Genomic DNA, 20,598 nt, shown 5'->3' with positions numbered 1-20,598 from the left:
TTGTTCATGGAGGGTCCCAGGGGGGGGAATGCCTTATGTCTCCCATGCAGAGCCTGATGTGGTTCATATCTGCTCCTCACTTGCATTGTGCTTACTGTGACAATCACTGCATGGTGCATGCCACATTCAGCCTGGCTAATCCCCTTGGGAATGTTGTTTCTATAGTCCTGATGGGATTCTGTGGTCCCCCCAGTGTGACAGGTGACTGTACCCACAGATGTGTGTGAGTTGAGTGTACCTGTGGTGATAGTGTCCAAATGATGTGTACGGCCCCTGGACATTGGTGTGTGTGTAAGTCCCCTGTCATGTGGGTGAGTGTCTATGTGGAGTGTTGCACCCCAGCTGCATGGAGGATGCATATGCCCTACCCATCTGATGTGAGCAGGGAGCCGTGCTGTGTGTCTGACTTGCTGAGCTAGGCCCACACCTGTGACTCCCCCCAGTCAAGTGGCACATGTGCAGAGTGATGTTTGTACCCGCAGTTGCCAATGGCAGGTGATTGTCCTGTGCCTGTGTGTGTCTGTGTACCCCGCTGAGGTTGCGTCAGTGGCCTGGGGCATGTGACTGCTTTGAGGTGCTGTCCATTATCCTGGTGTTGCTTGTGATGCACAGTTTGAGCAATGATCATTGACTCTGTCGCACACCTCATGCCACCTGTGTACTTTAAATGCCACGTAGTGCATTTGGCCTTCCCCAGAGGATAATGTCCCTATGACAAAGGTGCAATGAGTTTTCTGCATACTATGCCCTGTTCAAACAAGCCCAATTGTTCTAATGTGTGTCTCTGTGACATGGAGCAGGTGTATTGACGTTGTCTCACTTTGTCATCCTCACAGGTAGCTGCCTACGCCAAGGGGGAGATTTGGAAGCGGGCCATCAGGGCCCTGAGGTCGGTGGAGGGTCGCAGTCGGCGCCTGGCCCAGGTGAGGAAATTGTAGCAGGATATCCGGTGCTGGACCAGAAAGATCGCCCGAGTCCTGTTGGAGGACTCACCTCCACGCAAACACGGCGGGCGCCGGCGCCTGACCCACCAAATGAAGCGTGTCCTGGCGGTGGTCTTCCCTGACATGGATAGGCGGCTACAGGAGAAGCAGCAGCAGGAAGGGGGTAGGTACATGTGTGTTTGTTGTGTGTCACCAGCTTTTGGAAGTGCTCAGTCGCCTGGATACACTGCCAGGGTTTATATTAAGGGTGGGCGTAGTGGGCGTAGTGGGGCTACGTGAAGCAGCACGTAGTGTGCCCAAATCTACGCACACTACGCGCTTCGCGTAGCCCCACTACGTGCCACCCACCTCCCGCCCGCCCTTCTTTTAAATAATATAAGCATTGAAAAATAAATTAAAATAAGTCGACTTACCCGTAAGCGCGGCGTCTCCGGGGCTCCCTCTTTCTGTTTCTAATTTCTTCTGGCAAATGCGCATGCGCGGACGCCCGCGCATGTGCATTTCTCGCGAGAAATGCGCATGCGCGGGTGTCCGCGCATGCGCATTTGCCAGAAGAAATTAGAAACAGAAAGAAGGAGCCCCGGAGAAGCCGCGCTTACGGGTAAGTCGACTTATTTTAATTTATTTTTCAATGCTTATATTATTTAAAAGAAGGGCGGGCGGGAGGTGGGTGGCGGGTGGCAAGCAGCTACGCTTCGCCCTCGGCGTGTGCGTAGCGCTGCCCTGCTTCGCCTACTTCGGAAAGTGCGAAGCAGGCAGCGCTACGTACACTACGTGGGCGAAGCGTAGTGCTACGCCCGGGGTTAGTTTATATGTGCAGTGCATATCCTGTTCCCCAAAGTCAACCGGTCCTGTTCTTCCTCCCTTCCCCTCCTTGACATGTGTTCCGTGGTCTGTGTGTAGTCACTCTTGCACAAGGTAATCTAGGCTGGCAGGTAATCCAAGTGCCCAATGCTTGCAGCATCATGTGTGGGGGTGGTCTGTGACATGTGTTGGGACCTTGCCTGTGCCCTGTCCAGTTCAGTCATTTGGGGGTCCATGGTTGTTGGCACTGATGCAGAGTCTCAACATAGGAGTGTGAGGCTTAAAATGAACTGCCTTGCAGCCTGCATGACCGATGTTGTGGCCTCAGACATGATGTGCATGGGGGGGAGATATGCATAGTGCGGGGACGGTTGCTCCTGTTGCAGTCAGATCTATCCAGGACCATGGAGCAGTGTGGCCACTACAGTCCCCTGAGACACCTTTTCCTAGGAATCATGTGTATCATCCAACACTGTGGACATTCTCAGTGTCTTCAGCATAGGTTGGCCTCTGTGGCATTGTACCCTGGCCACATTTGTATTCACGTAAAGTGTGCTACATGTGTACACTGTACAGGGTGACCCAATGTGGCTTGTGCATCCTCACACTGGCCAGTGCCTGTGTGTCTGTGTACAACTATCTGATGATGGTTGTTTGTCAATATTATGTGTGTTCCGCCCCACGAGGGGTAGTTAGAGTGCAATTAGGATTTAATGGAGCCCATTTTTGTGATCCCTGATTAAGAGGTGTAAGTCCTTCCTCTGTCTCAATCACATTGTCTCAGGTAGGGAGGGGGTTTTGTGCGGGCAAGGCCTACATGTCCAAAGCTTATGTCTCCTTGCCACGTCTGGCCTGTGTGTGATGAGAGTCGGAACAGACACTCAACAAGTATTGACCCAGTTATGTTGTGCAGGGTTTAATGTTTGTGCTTTGCAGCATGTGTCAAAAGTTAAAAGACATGGTTCCTGCTCATCCATTTTTGGCAACGGTGTGTGGTCCAGATGCTGTGCTCGACTAGCTTCTCTGTATAATTCGATATCAAGTTCTTTGCTGTTGTGTCATGCTCTCCATTGTATCAAAGTGGCATGGTGGATCAACCAACTGTGTAGTGCAGGGCCTACATATGTGCGTAGTATTGTAGATGTTACTCATGATGCTTTTCATGCTATGCACTGTGACCTATGTAGTTCGGACTCATGTGTCATATGTATACAGGTGTCTGATTATTTCCTGTCTCTTCACCTTGCCCACAGCATCGTCGGGGGACACCGAGGGAGACACCGGCAGGGATGTGGAGGAGGGATCCAGCACCGGTGCCACCAGTGCTGGGGAGTCTGGCGCAGCAAGTGACACGGAGGGTGAGGGGAGTCAGGCGGAGGACCTGTCCAGTCCCAACACCGACTATGACGCTGACGGGTCCGAGGCTGAGCTCCCAGAGGGGGCGAAGGTTGCTCCCACAGCTGACAGCAGCAGTACATCTCTTGCCGCCCCCTCCATTCCCATCACCGCCCTCCCACTTGCTCGGGTCCCTTCTGTCCATGCTAGGCGACCACATGTCTCCTTCGTGCCAGGCACCGCACCCCCTGCCCCTGTCTCCCCTGCTGCCGTCAATGCCGAATCTGTGGACATCCTGCGGCAGTTGCAGGTTGGTCAGACATCGCTGCTTAATGTCCTCCATGGCCACACCAGACTGCTGACACAGATGGTGTCGTACATGGAGGGCATGTCATCAGCGATGTCTGACCAACGGATGTTGCTGAGTTCCATGGACTCGTCACTGACGGCAGCAGTGGGTCTCCTGCAGCACTCAGTCCCCCCCTACCCCTGCCCCATCCACACTTCCCACTCCCATGCCTGTCCCAAGCACACCCAGACATCCCCATGCACGCACCCCACCAGACACAGGCAGCACACCAACAGGGAAGGCCAAGCGCACACCTCCAGTCACGCACACACAGGGGGAAGTAGGCACACCCACTGGGTCGGGGGGCAAACGGCAGCCACGCAGCCACAGTGGGAGTCCGCAGTCCTCACGACCCACTTCCTCCAAAACCACTCCCCTTAGCTCCCCTGCCCAACAGTCGGACAAAGAGTCCTTCATGGCCAGTCTGTCCCTCGGCCCCAGTGTGACACCACCCCGCAAGCGGTCGAGGAAGTCCCCAGGCAGGGGAGTTGAGTCCCCCCCTGTCCACACCCTCCCCCAGTAGCGCTGCAACCCATCCCTCCAACCCCCCCCTCCTTGGGGCCTGTGGTTCCTTCGGGTACAGGGGAGATGCTGGCAGACCTTGCAACCGTGTGCAGCGCCATCCTAACCACCACCTTTGGCGCTGCCCCACCCCCTGTGGTGGAGTCGTCTGTCCCTGCACCCACAACACCTACCCTTGCCCCTCCTGTCCCTGCGGTGCCTGGTCCTTCCCCCCCACATGATGCCCCCCCCGTGGATGGAAAGGAACTCTGAACTGTGCAGTAGGGGTGGGCGGAATTTGCAATATTAACTTTCGCAAATTATCGCGAAAATGTTTAAAATTATCGCAAACAAGCGGAAATATCGCGAAGATGCGGAAGTTTTTTTCCGGCATGTTCGCGAGATTTTCTGCATGGTTGCGGGTCGCCAACTTACCCATGTGGTTGCTTGCGGGCGCGGCCATCTTGTTTGAGTTGTCTCGCGGTGCATGATCGCGAGAAGAAAGACGCGATCGCGCAACGCATGACGTCACTGCGGGCGCGAACTGTCGCGAGACTGCGCAAATGGCTAAAAACAATACAACATCTCATGGAGAACGCGACCGGATCAAGAAAACTTGTCGGCGAACGCAAGGATTCAGGTAAGGCGATCGCGCGCGCGCGAGAATGTATTATTTTACAGCGCGAGCAAGAAACAAATTATCGCCAAGCTGCGGAAACCGGAATTTTTGACATTTTCGCGCTCTCCGCGGAACGCGAAAATGTCAAATTATCGCAAATTCCGCGAACGGAACAAAATTTTCGCCCAGGCCTACTGTGCAGGCAAGCTAGGGGAGACACGTCCCAATGTGTCCCCCACGGAATTCACATATGGACTGGCCTATGGGCCTTGTATATAGTGTACATTTCAAATTCACTATTTTTTATGCTGAATAAAGCATTACGTTTTTAATTTGCATACAAATGCTTTTCTGGTATTGCTGTTGGTGCTGCTGCTCCCTGAGTTGGGGTGGTGATAATGTGTTAGGTGTCTGGGAAATGTTGTAGTGTGCTGCTCATGGGGAGGACCCTGGTATCTGCGTGCCATCACAAGGTCTCTGAAAATAATCTTTGGTCATGTAAGCTCTTACTGTATGGTGACATTGTCCCAAGGAGTGTTCCTTCCTCTGTGGCACCTGACTTCTTCCCTGCAGGGTGTTTCCCAATTGTTGTGCTGACCTGTGTCTACATTTCCTTGCTGTGTGAGAGATCTCTTCAACTTTGCCCATGCCTGCTCAGCAATGTCTCCGCCTGCATCGTTTGTGCCATCCTTGGTAGTCACTGTACTTGTGTATGGAGTATGTTGCCATGGCTTAATGTGGACATGGTCCCTTTTCCGCAATATGCATGTGTGTACTCCCAGCCTAGCACACATATGTTACTTGTTCTGCAGGGTATTTGGGCACCTGACTGACTATTGGTGGCATTGTATCTGTGGGTACTCCACCCTTTTCCTTCCATGGGAGGCAACAACTTGGTGGCTGCCCCAGCACCTGTACATTCCTATCAGTCCTGGAATGTGGGTGACAGTGTGTGTTCCCTTAGGCTCTCTTAGCTTAGTGGGGTTTCACATGAGGATAGTCTTGTTGCATGATCTCAGTGTGTGTATTGTGCTGCCACCGCCAGGGGTGGGTATGCATGTGTAATTTGTCATCACACCCACATGTGATGTGTCATGCAGTGGGGGAAGGACATCTATCCTCATGGGAGTGGGACACTGCTGCCAGTGATGTGTTGTCATGGCACTATCAACATAGTCGCACATTGTGGATGCCTTCATGCACCGATGGAGTTTTGCTAATGGGAGGATGATGTACACACCCCCATGTCTCTGTCCACTGCTGGGAGGCCTCTGCACCCACCCCTCATTTGTCTGGGCACTGCTGGGAGTGATAGGCACACACCCCTCATATGTCTGGGCACTGCTGGGGGTCCCCTGCACCCACCCCTCATATGTCTGGGCACTGCTGGGAGTGATAGGCACACACCCCTCATATGTCTGGGCACTGCTGGGAGTCCTCTGCACCCACCCCTCATATGTCTGGGCACTGCTGGGAGTGATAGGCACACACCCCTCATATATCTGGGCACTGCTGGGAGTGATAGGCACCCACCCCTCATATGTCTGGGCACTGCTGGGAGTGATAGGCACCCACCCCTCATATGTCTGGGCACTGCTGGGAGTGATAGGCCCACCCCTCATATGTCTGGGCACTGCTGGGGGTCCTCTGCACCCACCCCTCATATGTCAGGGAACTGCTGGGAGTGATAGGCACCACCCCTCATGTGTCTGGGCACTGCTGGGAGTCCTCTGCACCCACCCCTCATATGTCTGGGCACTACTGGGAGTCCTCTGCACCCACCCCTCATATGTCTGGGCACTGCTGGGAGTGATAGGCACCCACCCCTCATATGTCTAGGCACTGCTGGGAGTCCTCTGCACTCACCCCTCATATGTCTGGGCACTGCAGGGAGTCCTCTGCACCCACCCCTCATATGTCTGGGCACTGCTGGGAGTGATAGGCACCCACCCCTCATATGTCTGGGCACTGCTGGGAGTGATAGGCACCCACCCCTCATATGTCTGGGCACTGCTGGGAGTGATAGGCACCCACCCCTCATATGTCTGGGCACTGCTGGGGGTCCTCTGCACCCACCCTTCATATGTCTGGGCACTGCTGGGAGTGATAGGCACCCACCCCTCATATGTCTGGGCACTGCTGGGTGTGATAGGCACCCACCCCTCATATGTCTGGGCACTGCTGGGAGTGATAGGCACCCACCCCTCATATGTCTAGGCACTGCTGGGAGTGATAGGCACCCACCCCTATGTCTCTGTCCACTGATGTGGATCCTAGCACTACGAACACGCTCTGAAGGCCTGGGTAAGGGCTGTACCACCATTGTTGTGGTGCCGTAGGGGTACCCTCTGTACCCAGGCCTACAGAGCATGGGTACGGGTCGTACCACGCCTACCCCTACGTCACCCCAACAATGGTGGTACGGCCCGTACCCACGTTCGGTAGGCCTGGGTACGGGCCGTACCCCTACGGCACCCCAACAATGCTGGTACGGCCCGTTCCCACGCTCTTCAGGCTTGGGTACGGGCCGTACCACCATTGTTGGGGTGACGTAGGGGTACGCGTGGTGCGACCCGTACCCATGCTCTTCAGGCCTGGGTACGGGCCGTACCACCATTGTTGTGGTGACGTAGGGGTACGCGTGGTGCGACCCGTACCCACGCTCTTCAGGCCTGGGTACGGGCCGTACCACCATTGTTGGTGTGACGTAGGGGTATGCGTGGTGCGACCCATACCCACGCTCTTCAGGCCTGGGTACGGGCCGTACCACCATTGTTGGGGTGACGTAGGGGTACACGTGGTGCGACCCGTACCCACGCTCTTCAGGCCTGGGTACGGGCCGTACCACCATTGTTGGGGTGATGTAGGGGTATGCGTGGTGCGACCCGTACCCATGCTCTTCAGGCCTGGGTACGGGCCGTACCACCATTGTTGGGGTGCCATAGGGGTATGGACCGTACCCAGGCCTACAGAACGTGGGTACGGGCCGTACCACCATTGTTGGGGTGACGTAGGGGTAGGCGTGGTACGACCCGTACCCACGCTGTTCAGGCCTGGGTATGGGCCGTACCCCCAATGTTGGGGTGACGTAGGGGTAGGTATGGTACGACCCGTACCCACGCTCATAAGGCATGGGTACGGTGCGTACCACAATTGTTGTGGTGACGGGACGCGTCCACGTCCACTTCCGTTGTGGTGGGACGCAGGCCTTGGTGGACACCCCCCCCCCCCAAGTGACCAGTCCCTGGAGGTACGGTATGTACAGGGCATGTATACATTTTGCCTTGGGTGGGGGTCATGTTTCCTGCCCCTGCCCCCCACCTTTGCCCCTGGGTGTTGTTCTTACCTTCTGCGGCGTCTGCGTGGGTTCCTGTGCACCAGGTCGTAGGCTATGAGGGCCGGGATGACACATAGGATGAGGTCCATGGCTGTCCGTCGCGTACAGGTGCTCCGTCCTCGCGTCCTCCTCAATTTCCCGGCAGTTTTTGTCTCCCGTAAAAAATGCTACGTGCTTGCTGGTTCGTAAAACGCTGCCTGACTCCGTCCGGATGTCACGTACGCGGTGTCCCGGATCAGAATTGTGGGTATATTTTAGCCAGTCGGTGTTTTGTACGAATCGTACGGAAATGGTATTTCTGTACGAATCGTACTTGCGGGTTTGTAAGGTGGTTTTCCCGGGTACGAGTCGGACGGAGAAAACGCTCCGTATGACGGTTCGTACCCGGGTTTTAAAGGATCGGAATCGGCACCAAAGTGGGTGATCGGAGCAATGCAAGTATAGTGCATGGTGATTTAATGAATGTTTGAGAAGTGGCAAAGTGATTAAATTAGTTCATGTTCATGTTCAAGTGATTAGATGAGTGCATGTGTAGTGCACAAGTGATTGTAGTAGCGGATGGTTACTGCCTGGGTCATTCAATGAATACATGGGTACTGACTGGATGATTAGAGTACTGTAATGAGAGTGCATGGTGAATTTATAAGTGCTTGGATATTGGCGGAGTGGCGGAGTGATTGGATAAGTACATGGTGCTGGATGGGTGATTGGAGGAGTGCATGGAAAGTGGCAGGGGGATTGCTGGAGTGCATAGGTACTACCTGAGTAATTGGAGGAGTGAATCAGTAGTGTGTAGGGGGTTAGAGGTCTGCATGAGTAGTGTACGGAGGATTGTAGCAGTGCATGAATTAGTGCCTGGGTCATTGTATGAGTACATGGCTAGTGACTGGATGAGTAGAGTACTGCAAAGAGAATGCATGGTGAATTTATAAGTGCTTGTGTTTTGGCGGAGTGTTTGGATAAGTCTATGGTGCTGCATGGGTGATTGGAGGAGTCCATGGGAAGTGAGAGGGGGATTACTGGAGTGCATGGGTACTACCTTGGTAATTGGAGGAGTGAATGAGTAGTGTCTAGGTGGTTAGATGTCTGCATGGAAAGTGCATGGAGTTTTGTAGCAGTGCATGTATTAGTGTCTGGGTCATTGCATGAGTACATGGGTAGTAACTGGATCATTAGAGTACTGCACAGTGTATGGTCAATTAATAAGTGCTTGGGTATTGGCGGAGTGATTGGTTTAGTATATGGTACTGGCTAGGTAACTGGTGAAATGCATGGGGAGTGACAGTGGGATTGCTGGACTACATGGGTACTACCTGGATAATTGGAGGAGTGAATCAGTAGTGTATAGATGGTTACAGGACTACATTGATACTACACATGTGATTGTAGCACTGCATGTGTTAGTTCCTCGGTCATTGCATGAGTACATGGATAACAACAGCATACCTAGAGTGCTGCAAGGAGAGTTCCTGGTGAATTTATAAGTGCTTGGTTTGTGGCAGAGTGATTGGATAAGGACATGGGACTGGCTGGGTAATTGGAGGAGTGCATAGGTAGTAACATGGAGATTACTAAACTGTATAGATAGCACTCAAAGGATTGTAAATGGGTACTGACTGGATGATTAGAGTACTGCAAGGAGAGAGCCCGAGTGAATTTATAAGTGCTTGGGTATTGGCATAGGGATTGGATTAGTACATGGTACTGGCTGGGTGACTCAAGGAGTGCATTGGGAGTGACAGGGTGATTGCTGGACTGCACGGGTAGTACCTGGGGAATTTAAGATGTTAATGAGCAGTTTCTAGGTGGTTAGAGGACTGTATGGATAGTGCAGAGGTGAATGTAGTAGTGCATGGATAGTGTTTGGGTTACTTAATCTTACCTTTACAATAGTAGATATCAACGTTTTTTAAATGATTGTTGCAGTTGTTTTTTGTAATTTAAATTTAAAAAACTTTCAAAGTTTAGAATTAGGGTCTGTATAAGAGAAGAAAAAATACAGTCATAACATACAATATTATAATTTTAAGAACACAACATAATTTTACCATTATATAACATATTCAGTTTGCCTTTTTTGCTGTTCTCAGAATCTATTGAATTTCACCATAGATAGTGATTTCAATGTTGCTCATCATATAACAGCGGGCAAAAAAATACAATCAATAAGAATGTTAAAAAAAAACAAATCTGTGTCCAAAACATTTACAACAAAGTCAACTATCTGTTCACATTTCCTAAAATAAACATCCTCAATAACATTGCATATAAATATCAATATATAAATATATAAAATCAAATATATAAAATACTTCTTTCTAAGAGAATTTTCTAAATACAATAGCAAAGAACAGAAACGATAATTTAATAAGCAATTCTTCATAACTTCCCTATAGTCTAAATGATGTTCTTTAAAACATTTGCAGTGAGAATATCCAAAATATACTTCTTAATTCATATCATTATCTTACCACTAGGCCGAATGATATTCCTGAAATCCTTTATATTGAAATTATTCAAAATAAATTCATTAATTCATATTGACATATTCCCAATAGGCTGAATTATGTTCTCAGTAATGTGGCATTAAGAATATTAGGTATGAATTTGGTAATTCATTAGGCAAACGATATTTGAAAACCAAATGGGCATCATTACAATATGTCCATACTTTATTGCACTTTAAATAAACAGTGTAGTGTCCAGATGTCATAGAAGGTCCATCGTGGAAAATAATTCCTACTGCTACAAAAGTTCTTCCTGATGTTGATAGTTGACTTGCTAAAACATTTTTAATTAAAGTTTCCAATTTTCTTCCATCTGCTCTACAACGTTGTATCATTAAAATGATATATTCTCCAAATCTTTGTATAAATAATGTTGATAACATTTCTGATTTGCAGTGGCTACACACCATATTTTGATTAGCTGATTTAACTAATTTGTTAAAAGACACTGGGGGATATTCACAAGAACGTGTGATAACTACCGCAAGAGTAGCGGAATGCAACTCTCAACATCGCAGCCTATCGCGGGAAAACAACCCTGTGTCAACGTGGAATTCACAACAAGGCAGCCCCATGCGATAGTTTGCCGAAACTGTGGCCAATGCTTGCGATACAACCACCTTGACGGAGATAAAAACACAAACACCAACGCCAAAAAACCTGTGATGGGCCAATTCACCATAAAAGTAGAAGAAACACCCAAACACAAATTGACCAACACCCAAGCACCATGGAGGCAGCTGGAGCAGGCGCAGAGGACGAGCGCAACACCACAAGCACCCCGGACGACCAGCCCGGGACCTCGGGGACAGGGAAGGGCAAGGACAAGAAGAAGAGGAAGACGAAGTTCAGTCCGCAGGCGAACAGGATCATAGTCACGGAGGTGATGGAACACCATCAACAACTGTTCGTCACCTCCAACGTGTCATTGGGCACCAAAACTGGAAAATGGCGGGACTGCATGGACAAGGTGAATGCCCTAGGAGAGCACAATAGGACAGTGGACGAGGTCAAGAGGCGATTGAATGACATCAAGAGAAAGACCAAGGAGAAACTCACAGCAAACCAGAAGGCAGCAATGCAGACTGGAGGTGGGGGCCCAGTGCCACAGCTCATGCTGGATGACATGGAGGAGCTGGTGTCGACAGTCATCAGTGTGGATACTGTGGCCGAAGTCGGGGGACCGGACACAGCTCGACAGGACACAACACAACCACAACAGGGTGAGTGACCACCAGGTACTGGGGGGACGGGTGGAGATGGCCATGATAGCATACATGCACAATCAAGCAGAGCACAGTGCACACCCTCAATGACTCTGGGTCATCGCCCAGATCTATAGATTGTTACAATGTACAATGCTATGCTGTCTGAATGTCAACATGTACCATGCGGCCACATACATGTGGACACATTACAATACACCATCTCCCCTTCATATTGCAGGGCCACCGTCAAAACCCCCTGCAGAGCAGTCCCAGCCACTCTTCACTGATGACGAGGAGGACAACCCCAGCATCGATGAAACTCAAGGTACCAGTGAGGAACAAGGATAAATCTCCTAAACCACCCCCCTTTAAAGTTTGGAAGAGCTTAGACCAGGAAAAATTCATAACACTACTTGACAAAACCCGCCCTATTTTATCTGATAATCCCACCACCGCTACTAATCAATTTTATGACTGGTTCGGCAAGGCCTCTAATCACCTGGTACCCACCAAGCGTTACTCCAGGAATAGAAGCGCGCCCACCGCTCCTTGGTTCACGGATGAACTAAGAGCTCTAAAACAAATAAGTAGGAACAAAGAAAGGCAATGGCGCAGAAGTTATGACGCCAAAAGCAAGATTATATACAAAGAATCACTGGCCACCTACAAATCCTTGATTGTCAAAACCAAAAAAACTTATTTTTCGGAGCAAATTGAAACAGCCAAAAACTCTAGCAGACAACTGTTCACCATAACAAAAACTCTGACTGGTAATGCGTCAGACCTAAATCCTCCCCCGTCTCAATTACTTTACGACGCGCTGTCTGACTTCTTCTATTCCAAGGTTAACAACATCTACCAAACCTTTTCCTCCAAAAAGAACACCAGTATAGTTTCCCCTGCTCACACCGTCGCTAGCAATTCCATGACCAGCTTCAGTACTCTTTCCACTGATCAGATAATTACTATTATGAATTCTATTAAATCAGGTTCGGCCTTGGATCCCTGTCCCTCCTCAGTATTCTTCATGGCGATGGACACTACTGTCCCTGTCATTACCCATGTTTGTAATACCATACTGACCTCCGGGACCTATCCCGATTGTCTCAAAAACACACTGATCAAACCCCTGCTAAAAAAACCTAGCCTTGACATGAAAGAGCTCAAGAACTATCGGCCCATAGCTAGTCTCCCTTTTCTAGCCAAAGTGACAGAAAAGGCGATGAATCAGCAGCTATCAGAATTCCTAGAGACACATCAGCTCCTGGATGACACACAGTACGGTTTCCGCAAGTACCATGGCACGGAAACTGCCCTCCTTAAAGCAGCCGATGACATCAGAACTATCCGTGATCAGGGAATGACAGCGCTGCTTGTGCTGCTGGATCTCTCGGCAGCCTTTGACACGGTCAACCATAAAATTTTGGTTGACCGAGTCGGGAAGAAGGGTATCGACCACATGGCAAGAGATTTACTTTCATCCTTCCTTGCCGATAGAACTCAAGTGGTCACCCTGGGGCCATACCAATCAGCCAAGCTGCCGCTCCCGTGTGGGGTTCCTCAAGGTTCATCCCTGAGTCCGACGCTTTTCAATATCTATGTGTCGGACCTTGCAGGTTTAATCAAGGCATCTGGGATGAGCCTAACCTCATACGCCGACGACACGCAACTGGTGCTGGCTATTAAGGGTGAAGGGACGGAAGTGGCAGAGCGCTTTCGAAATACCATGAGCCTGATAGGAGAGTGGATGGCAGATAACTGCCTAAAGCTTAATTCCGACAAAACGGAGGTGGTCATCTTCGGACCCCTCTCTCCAACTTGGCCTGCCCCTTGGTGGCCCCCAGAGTTCGGTATTCCACCCAACCCGACCTCCAAGGTTAGGAATCTGGGAATTATCTTCGATGATCATCTCAATTTTATGGCACATGCTAATAAAGTAGCAGCTACAGCCCATTACAAATTGAAGATGATAAGAAAAATCACCCCATTTCTCCCAGATGCCGCTGTCAAAACTCTGGTTAGTTCCTTGGTCCTCTCTTCCTTGGATTATTGTAACTCGCTTTTTTTAAATAGCCAAACCAGAGTCACAAAAAAACTACAAACAATACAGAATGTGGCAGCATGTCTCTTGTCTAGAACACCTAAGTTTGCACCCATTTCGGACACTATCAGAACATTTCACTGGTTAACGATCAAAAACAGGATCACATTCAAATCCCTTTGCATAATTTACAAAGTTCTACATGATCAAGGCCCACGCCCTCTTAAAGACCAGCTTAAACCTTACAGACCAACCAGACAACTTAGATCCATTACTCTCGACTACTTAGTGGTCCCACGCTCTAAAACAGTCTCATGGGGTGATCGCCGCTTCACGGTAGCAGCACCCAAGATTTGGAATATGCTGCCACAGCATATTAGATCCAGCGAATCATTACTTCAGTTCCGCAAGAGCCTGAAGACCTGGTTGTTTAACCAGTAAATCCTTCCGGTCTCTCCAATGATGGGGAGAGTCAGCTGCTCAGTCTAGCGCCGAGACGCCCACGGGTATTCGTTTGCGCTCTATAAATGCCAAAAATAAATAAATAAATAGATGTACAAGCCCTCCTAGACATCATTGACATCATCCGCAACTCTCCTCCAGGATCAGGGCTGAACAGCTGCATCGAGGAGACCCCACCCACCATCCAAACCACCCAGCAGGAGGCACGCATGGCCCCAGCAGTCTCCCAAGACCCCCAGGAACAACACACGGGCTTGCAATGCCGTGTGCTGGAGGCCAAGAGGGAGACAGCTGAGCAGGTGCGGGTGGGATTCGACCTCATGGCCACCAAACTGGATGCCATCCATAGGTGTCTAGGCCCGCTCCATGATCTCCAATGAGCCCTGACTGACATCGCTGGAGTCCTGACGTGGAGAGAAGAACACTTGTCCGCTCAGAGTGGCACCAGTGATACCAGCCGTGAGCTGACACACATGCAGATGCTCATGAAGGACATGGTGCGGATGGAGGCAGAAATTATGGCAGCCACCGCTGTACATCAGCAAAATGTAGCTGGGATCTACCATGCCCAGCAAATTATCATCATGGCATTGCTGTCACAAGGCATGGCGCAGATGAATGCTGCTGCCCCCACACCATCCGCATCTCCGCCCCCTGGTGTACCATTGCCTCACAGTGCGGCATACGTATCCACTCCGGCACCAGGAGGCACTAGCATTCATTTCCACCATCTGGCTTGTTCATGCTTGGTGCAGCACATGGCCTCATGACCGTCCAATGACCCCCGATACACTCCGATGCACTTACCTTGGACAGTGACATGGACTGCCATATCCTGTTTGATGACTAATGATACGGCGACCAGACTGCGGACTGTACCCTTCCTCTTCCGCAGTACTTGTCATCCCCGGATGGACTCTGGCTGGTCCTCCACGGGCTCATATTGTGTAGTGTACTCAGCATTGTACCGCTCCAGCTGCAGAACTGCACTGGATGTGCAATAAACATCCAGTGACGCACTGCTGTGTCATGTCTTTCATCATTCACGTATGAATGTGTGTTTGAATGTAGGGACAGTGATTTCCCTTGCGTCAATGATGTTCATCCTGTGGGATGCCAGACAGAGGTTGCCACATTGCATATTGTGTACCGGGTCCCATGAACACTACAACAGGGACACACGCATCAGTCACTTCCATGTCTGGACATGGACACGCCCAGAGCCCACGAGTCATTTTTGCAGGCCTTGCGCTGGTTCGGCGTACGGCAGGCCAGACCGCTCTGCTTACGATCCGCTTACGCTCCGAGGGGGGCCCTCATTGCTACCCGTCGCAGGCTTACATGCTGGTGGTGTGCAGGTCACTGGTCTAGTTGTCCACATGTCACAGCCACTCCCTGAGGGCAGGTTTGCACACACATCACACCCATCCGGCACAGGCATCACAGGCCATGTGACTCCGCCAACATAAGGGGCCGACTACGTCATATTCCCCTCTGCCGATGTTGACTGGATAACGAATGCTCCACGGTTCTCAATCATAAAGGCCACATGAGTTGTTGCACACAGGGTTAATGGCACCCGAGGCCTTGTGGCCGGCCGGGCCTACCACCACATGACGCTGACTGGCGTTGCACAGGGTTAGTGGCACCCGAGGCCTTGCGGCCGGCATGGGCCTACCACCATGTGTCGCTGACTGGCATTGCACAGGGTTTCTGGCACCCGAGGCCTTGCGGCCGGCATGGGCCTACCACCATGTGGTGCTGACTGTCGTTGCACAAGGTTAGTGGCACCCGGAGCATTACGGCCTGCATAGGCACCCGCCACGGGACAGTGACTTTGCGTGCACTGTGTCAGTGGCACCTTAAGCTGCTGAGCGGGTGTACAGCCTGCAATGATGCCCCGTCCCGGCGGTCCGGACAGCTCAAGTTTTATGTGCCCTGCTGGACCGCAGTGTAGGTCAGAGCCAGTGGGCAGCAAGGGCCTATCGCCACGTGGCATCACATCTGGGTTCCCAGAATTAGTGGCACCCATTTGTCTGAGCGGGTGTGCAGCCTGCGATGATACCGGGTGCACTGGTATGTCCTATGCAATGGAGTAATCAAGACCCCGTGCCAAACGTGAGACCTAGTGGCCTGCGGAGCGGGGCTGCATGGTGTTGAGGGTGCCATGTCTGCGGGCCCCGGGCTTGTGGCTTGCAGCGGCACGTGGTGGAACCTCCTGTCTACGCTCCGGTGGCAGAAGGTGAGCAGTGAGGTCTGGGTGAGCATGGGCGGGCATGCTCCGATGGGGGGCGGGAGGGGCTGGGGTGCCTCTGCCTGGGTGTGCATGGGCGGGCAGGCGATTTTGTCTTGTGCAATTGTGTGTACTGTGCCAATCATGTATCTGGACTCTGTTTCAGATGACGGGTCTGTCTCAGATGTGTGACCTGGTGTACTGCTATACATACCGGCAAGTGGTTGGAGACACAGCGGTGGCAGCAGGTGAAGAGTGTGTCCTGGGTGCGCAGGGGCAGCACTCTCTCTCTCTCTCCCTCTCTTCTTCTCTCTCTCTCCCCCTCTCTCTCTCCCCCTCTTCTTCTTCTCTCTATCTCTCCCTCTCCCCCTCTCTTCTTCTCTCTCTCTCCCCCTCTTCTTCTCTCTATCTCCCTCTCTTCTTCTCTCTCTCTCCCCCTCTCTTCTTCTCTCTCTCTCTCTTCTCCTCTCTCTCTCTCTTCCCCTCCCTTCTTATATCTCTCTCTCCCTCTCTCTCTCCTTCGCACTCTCTCTGACCTTTGATGTGCGCAGGACACACGCTCTCATCATGATTTTTGTCTTGCAGGCTGTGACCTATGGATTGTCCCGCTGGGAGCCGCCATATATCTTCATTTCATTTCAATGTTCATGTTAATAAAGTTTCATTTGTTGCTTCGTAAGTGAATGTGTGAAGCTCATTTTTGCGACGACAAATGCATGTCACCAGTTGTGATTGTGCGACATCAAGCGGATTATTTTGGACTTGTTTAGGTGTAGCTGATGTGGCATGTCTTTTGTCGGGGGTGCTGAGGAAGGGGGGTCCTGGGGGAGGTGGCGGCGGGTGTTGTTGCCCTTTTGGGCCTCCGGGCTGCATGTTCAGTTGCCCAGGTGCATCTGTTGCCCTTCCGATGTGGGTGTGGGCTGTGCTCCCTTTTGTGGTGCAGGCTGTGGTCCGACTATGCACCAGATCAGAGCAGGTGTTATTTTCCTGCTGCTAAAGCGCCTTATCGCCTGTTTTGTGTTCTTATTGCAGTTCTGTCTGGTCGATGTGAATGTTTTGGAGTGGTGTTGTCGCGGCTTTTGGCACGGTAACGCCTACTCTGCATCTCATTAGCGATATTTGCGGGGGTCAGGGGTGGCGATGTTTTTTGCGGCTGCTATCGCGGGTAAACTGGTGATGTGGGCTGTTTGCACCGACTTGTGAATGGGGAGGTAAATTTATCACGACTGGGCTAAAGTGCCGTTAAATCGGAGATAGATCCTTGTGAATATCCCCCACTGTTTTACAATCTAGTATTGTCAAATATATTAATCTTTCAGTGTCTGTCTTAGTGGTAGAAGTACATGTACAATTTTAACATTCATGTTTCCATGTATAACAAAGTCCAAACAGATTTTGAATTTGTATTCCTTCATCTTCCAATACTGCAAGCATATACAAAGGAAATTCCTGAGCATCTTGTTGGACGTTCTGTTTAAATTGCGAAGAACCAGAACATATATCCAGAAGATTCCAAATACCAGAAACACTTTGGATTTTAGTTTTATCAGTTCTCAATTTTTCAAAAATAGAATGCAACAAGGAACAAAACCATTTTTTCTCCATGCAATGCTATCTCTGGAAATCCATGTGGGCTCTGATTTAAAAACACCTAAACGCTGGTTATTTAATAAGCTGCATCTGAATGATGCTGAGTGGGTAAAGTTTATGGATATTGAGATCAGACAATTCTTAATCCAGAACATTCATTCTGTAGAACCCAATTTAGTTTGGGACACACTTAAAGCCTTTATTCGGGGGTTAGTAGTAAGTAAAGAGGCAGTTAGTGCCAAAAATGCTAAGATCAAGAAATTAAAAATTGAAGATAAGATACATATTTGTAATGCGGCCTTTTTAAAGAATCCCTCTTCCACCACCAAAGTTCAGCTTGAACAAGCCAAGCGTGAGCTTTGCACTGTATATAGCACTCAAAGCGAGATCTTTTTCCAACAGTCTCAGCAGAAAATCTATGAGGAAAGTAACTTTACTGGTAGGCTGTTGGCGTGGCAGGCCAAGGAACAAGCAGCCACAAATCAAATCAAAGCTTTGAATTGCCCATGCCTAGCAGGCTTTACAGAGGATCCAGGTGAGATTATTCGTATTATGCTTGCTCACTATCAGACCATCTATGGCCAACTTCAGTCAGTCGATGATCTGTTGTTGACAAAGTTCTTGCTTGAAAATCCACCGCCTATGTTGATCGAAACAGATAAAAATCTTATGGCCCGCTCGTTTTCATTAATGGAGTTGGAAGAGGTGATAAAGAGCTTACCTAATGCTAAAGCATGTGGCCCAGATGGCTTACCCGCCGAATTTTATAAACATTTTTTTAAGGCGTTTGGTGAATTCTTTCTCTCCTTGATAAATTCTATGCTAGATGGCGGGGGTATTCCATAATCTTTTAAACAGGGAAACATTGTTAGCTTCCCGAAGAAGGGTAAAAATAAAAGGGATCCCAATTCTTATCGTCCAATTACACTGTTGAATTCGGACTATAAGATTGTTACAAAACTTTTATCTCTTCGGTTCAATAAATATGCGGCAAAATTGATACATGTCGACCAAAATGGATTTTTGCCGGGCAGACAGGTAGCCACCAACACCCGTTTTCTAGCCGAAGCCTTGGATTATTTTTGAAATTCAGAACATCCCCGCGTTAGTTTTATTGCTCGACGCGGAAAAAGCTTTTGATTTGGTTGTTTGGAAGACGTTGTTTTGTATTTTGAATTCTTTTAATATTCCAACGTCTTTTATACTCTTAATACAGAATTTGTATAAGAATGCAGAGGCAAATGTAATTATTAACTCGACCGTGGCAGGGTCCATTAATATTAAGCGTGGCACAAGGCAAGGATGCCCTTTATCGCCAGTACTATTTGCCTTTTTTATTGAACCCTTGGCAATCGCAATACGAAACTCCCCAGATATCCTTCCTCCAATCCCGACTATGCCGTCGTTAAAACTTTATGCAGACGATATTATGTTGTTAATTAAGCCTACAATAGAAGTACAAATCAAAGTCTTCAAACTATTTGAGGACTTTGAAGCATTCGGAGGGTATCGAATAAATAGAGCCAAAACGGAAGTTATACAATGTGGGAGAGCTGTTTTTGATTTACATCCAGATATCCAAGGCTCAGTAAATCTCAACCCAAAAAGATATCTGGGGATTTTCTATTCCGCGTCGTTTGAAGATTTATTTAAACTAAACTATATGCCACTTTTAAGGAAAGTTCAAGGGTTATTGATTCGTTGGAATATGCTTCCTTTATCCATCTTAGGTCGTGTGGCTCTTATCAAGATGTCTATTTTACCATTGTTTAATTTTCTGTTTTCTTCAATACCATGCACTTTATCAAGCTCGTTTTTCTCTCAGGTTGAGTCTATGTTTACAACTTTTGTATGGGCAAAAAAAAATCCTAGTTTAGCACTTGGCACTTTATATGAAGATGTAGATAAGGGAGGGCTTGCACTTCCGAATCTGAAATATTACTATGATGCTTATTTTGCACAGTATTTATCGAGGTTCAAGCCTCTACCCCAAGCACATTTTTATTGCAATTTCTTTTTTAATTTAATTTGTACTGAAACTCAGATTAACTCTCCCATGTCATTGTTTAGGTACCCAAAGTTGGTACGATATAAATGTCTCCAATGTATTTTTAAAAGACGTCAGGCCTTCTTTAAAAAATATTCTATCTCAGCAATTAATTCAGCCACCTTAATAGAAGAAATCCTCCCTTTAATAGGAATTAAACAATCTACCCACCTGACATCAAAACGGGCGGAAGTCGGGTACTTTAAAATATCAGACTTCTTAAAGGACGGTAACTGGATGACGGTAGCAGAAATATCTTCCAGGATCGCTAAGGATTTTATCTTGGTTAACTCCTATGGCTGTTTATATAAATATTTAGTAGAAGTAAATTCCACCTCTTTTATGATCCAAAATCAACTTGTAGAGGATTTGTTAGTTAAAGCAGTCAATAAGAATCCAGGTGCTTGGAAAATTTTCCTGGCCTCTTTTAAACAACTGGATCTTGAGTCAAAAGCAATTAAGAAATGGGCTGATCATGAGAATTGTGTAGTCTCTCCTCAGATTTGGTCTACAATTAATAAATTAAATTTCTGCACTCTTAGAGGGGCTAATTGGCGTAGGATGCTGTTTTTTAGTAAATGGCTATTGTATCGAACCCCCACTGTTTTAGCTAGGATGTTC

Source organism: Triturus cristatus, chromosome 6 (genome assembly GCF_964204655.1).
Source record: "Triturus cristatus chromosome 6, aTriCri1.1, whole genome shotgun sequence".
NCBI lineage: Eukaryota > Metazoa > Chordata > Amphibia > Caudata > Salamandridae > Triturus > Triturus cristatus.
The sequence above is the reverse complement of the archived record's forward strand: the minus strand, read 5'-3'. Positions refer to the sequence as shown.